Genomic DNA, 3,828 nt, shown 5'->3' with positions numbered 1-3,828 from the left:
TAATCTTCTGTTTTTCTTTTGGAATATGCAATCAAAAAACTGGAAGTATTTTTCCTGGCTGAGGTTCCTTAGCATGATCATGCTGTCCATCTTACTGAATGTTTCTGTGGTATTTTACTGCACTAATGGATGCTCATGTACATCATTGCAACCCTTTGGTCACAGCCTGTGGTGCTTCATTTTTCTGAGCTCTGTCCATAGAGGATCACAGAATCAGAGTATTTTCAGCTGAAAGAATGGTCTCTTGCTGTGGCACAGACTTGTAGCTCTGGGACTTTGTCTGGCAATTGAAGCAGCAGATTTCTGAGTCCTCTGCTCAAGACCTAAAGCCAATCAAGAGGGAAGGAGAACTTCTCTGACTGGGTGAATGGCATTGGAATGCCATTTAAAGACTGAGTGCAAGATCTCTGGTGTCTAGAAGCAGTGGTGACTGTGGATTACATTTGCTCCTTGCCCTAGTTTGTATAAGAAGTTAGCTAATTTCAGCTCCCAGTTCTGGCAAATCTGTGGAAAATAATACTATGAATAAATGTGTTTATTTATTTTGAAAGAAAGTCTTCTCAAACTCTTAGAGAGGTGCATTTAGGATTAGCTGCTGCACAGAGGGATTGGAAGAGTACTCATCTGCTTTCAGCCAAAACCAGTTGCTCTTTATCAGTCAGTTTCCCAGTCCCACCTCAATTCCCTCTCTGCTCCTGCACGTGGTGCTTGCCTGCCCCAGCAGCACAGCTCACTGCAGAGCCATTTTTTGGGTGAAAACACATTTCTCTCTGCATTCCCCAGGTATGGGGAGAGTTTGTTCCCCAGACACGGGAGGGGACATGCCGGTGGCTCCAGCCAGCTGCACGGCACAGCCACCCCAGCCGTGCTGAGGGCACACAGCCCTGCCCACCCATCCCCAGGGGCTGCCCCACCTTGGTCCCCGTTACCAGGCACTGCAGTAGCTACGTGAGGTGCTACAGCCTCGTACTGTGAGGGCTGATGGACTCTCCTTCACAGCGTGGAATCAGCACACATTCCCCACCCCCCAAAGCTGCTGTCCTGTGGCATTTGTTCTATAAACACAGATAAAAATCTGTTTTTATAGATTTGTTCTTACTTTTCAAGTTTATATTTACAAAGGGTGGAAAAAGAGGCATAATGACAGTTTAATTAATGTATGCCATTAATTCTGGAGATAATCAAAAGCCTGATAAGTCTCTAATCTTGTAAAAAAGAATTAGAAAGCACTGAAACATCTTTTGCCATCTGTAAACGTTTTAATGAGATGCTGCAGGCTTGGAGGAGGAGCCATGGAAAGGAGCAGTGCCAGAGGACATATTCTCAGCAGATTTCATCACTGGACTTCTTGTGTGATATTATTCTTGGCAAAACTGGAGTCCAAAGTCATCAACGTTGTTTTTAAAATTTGTCCTCCTGTCAATGTATAAAGCTATTCTAAGAATTTGTGGATATAAATCAGGAGAGCTTTCGCATGTCTACCCTTTTCTTGTAAGAATCATATATTTAAAGCACTGCTTCAGCTTTTCCTAATTACTTCCTAGTTATTCCTGCAGGTGTGAAAGTCATGCCAGTATACAATATATATTATTCAAGCTGAAAAAAAGAAATCGAATTAATAGAAGGGAATATTTCCAAGGTGTTTAAAAAGTAATAATGTGGCCAATTTCCAAGAACTATATATTTGTTTAAATCTTTTTAAACAAGAAAATTCTTGCTTCAATGCTGTCCACAGCTTTGCACTTTTATATGTAAAGTGCAGTTTATGCTGTCCAGCAAGTGTTGATGAAACAACTTTGGAGGATGCAGTGACTCACAGACATTGTCCAGATTTTGAGGAGCTCAAAAAGTAATGCTCATCCTTGAACTTGGAGCAAGTACAAGGGCAAAATGTCCTAATGTCTGCCACCCCTGCAGGGACCTGGGAACCAGCTGGAGTTGGTGGGAAGCATGATGGGAAGGAATAATAATAAGTATTGCTTCTCTTCCTCTCCAGAGACCCAAAGAAAACTGAGTTTGTCCTCTGGAGCGGAGGCTGGGGGCAGCAGTCTGACGCAGGGGGAGAGTTAAGGCTGGGTGAGAAGTTTTGTCTGGCTCCCAAAAAAGACTGAACCAGTGAAGGAGCCAGAGCAGGACTGGGTTAAATAAACCCTGGAAGAGAAGTTCTGGCAGGCAGGCAGAAGAAAGTTGAAAAAAATGAGAATATTTGTGTCAGGATTGGAAATGACGGGGTTTTTTTGGTTTTGGTTTTTTTTAAAATTTTGTTTAAGTTTGAACAGTTTGAGCAGCACTAAGAAGCAATGGTTGCCCAGGCACAGGTCAGCCAGCAGCTGAACTGCTTGGGTATGCCCCTGCAAGCATGAACATCCCAAATCCCTTGAGCACAGAGGCTTGTGGCAGGTGGGCTGGGGAAGGGGACAGAGGTGGGTGAGGCAGGCACGGTGCTGCAGGCCCTGCCTGTGCCCTGGAGCAGGCAGAGGTGTGGGCTGTCAAGGGGCCATTGCAGCAGCAAGTGTGCTCAGCCCTGGGAATGTCACCCCAGGGAGATGCCAGAGAAGGAGCGCCCCGAAGGGGTTTCCTTCAGACTCTCCTACCTCACGTGAACAGCATTTAGTAAATACCTGCAGGAGGGCTGATTCCCAGTGCACTGAGACTGAAAGTCTTCAAGACTGAAAATGTGTTCCTGAGGAGGGGGAACATTTTTGCTGGTCTGAGGGGCTCTGCTTTCAACCAGTCTGTGGGCAGGTGGCAGAGGGTGCAGTGAATTACCCCATGAGACACAAGAAACAGAGGAAACGTTAGGCTGGGGACAGGGACAGGTCCTGCTGTCAAACCAGTCCTGAATGTAGGTAAATGAGGAAAAGAAAAATTTTGACCCTTCTCCAGAAAAGAAATAGTTCAAAATAGGAGATGCACTCGAGTAAACTTAGCAAACACAAAGAGAGGTCAGGGAGACAGAGCAAAGGGGAACTTCTGCACATTTTCCCCATCTTCAGATAAAGCCGTGTTGGTATACACAAGTACAACGACTGCTGATCTTTGGCTCCTTTATTTATAAAACAATATACTAATCTTAATCCCTGGACACACTGACGTAACTGAATGTCATATTTTCCAAATATAATGAATTACATTCCCATCATAAAATAAATACATTCCAGCAGTGAGCCCCCCCAGCAAATAACAGAGCTCCAACAGCTGGGGAAGCTGGGGCAAGAGGTACAACAATTGGGCTGTGTTGCTGAAGCCCAAAAGCAAAGTTTTTGCTGGCAACATTCTAGGAAAACCTATTATAAGTGCAACCCTACCAAAAAAGTGCTCTTTTCTTTCTAGTTCTGTGCTGCATGCAAAAGCCATTAAAAAAACCCTGGGTAAACAAATATGCTCTCTTCCATATGACCTTTTCTTGAATGTTTTCAAAAGTATATTGTCTTTTCGGTTTAACACAATATTTTTCAGCTTTTATTTATAGCTTAAAAGAAAAGCCTTCCTCAAACTGTCACCAAAAATGCCCTTCTATAGGCATGCTATCAGGAGAAAGGCTTTTTTCTCTGGGTGTAACTCTGGGTTCAAATACATTTTACTGTAACTATGATAGATGTGGCTCCAGCAATCATTGCATCTGGAATCAGCTGGACACATAGTCTGGCCTAAGAGCCGTTTTTAATCTGTATTAGGTGAAAGTAAGGGTTAAATACAATAGAGAACCAAGCAGCAATGGTTTGCTCTCATGCACTCTCTCATTTTTTATTTATTTTATAAAATAAGCAGGGACTAAAATCTTTAAAGAAACTTTTTATTCTTATCTTATTTGTAAGGGGCAAGAGC

The sequence above is a fragment of the Ammospiza nelsoni genome, chromosome 1, assembly GCF_027579445.1.
Source record: "Ammospiza nelsoni isolate bAmmNel1 chromosome 1, bAmmNel1.pri, whole genome shotgun sequence".
Taxonomy (NCBI): Eukaryota; Metazoa; Chordata; class Aves; order Passeriformes; family Passerellidae; genus Ammospiza; species Ammospiza nelsoni.
The sequence above is the reverse complement of the archived record's forward strand: the minus strand, read 5'-3'. Positions refer to the sequence as shown.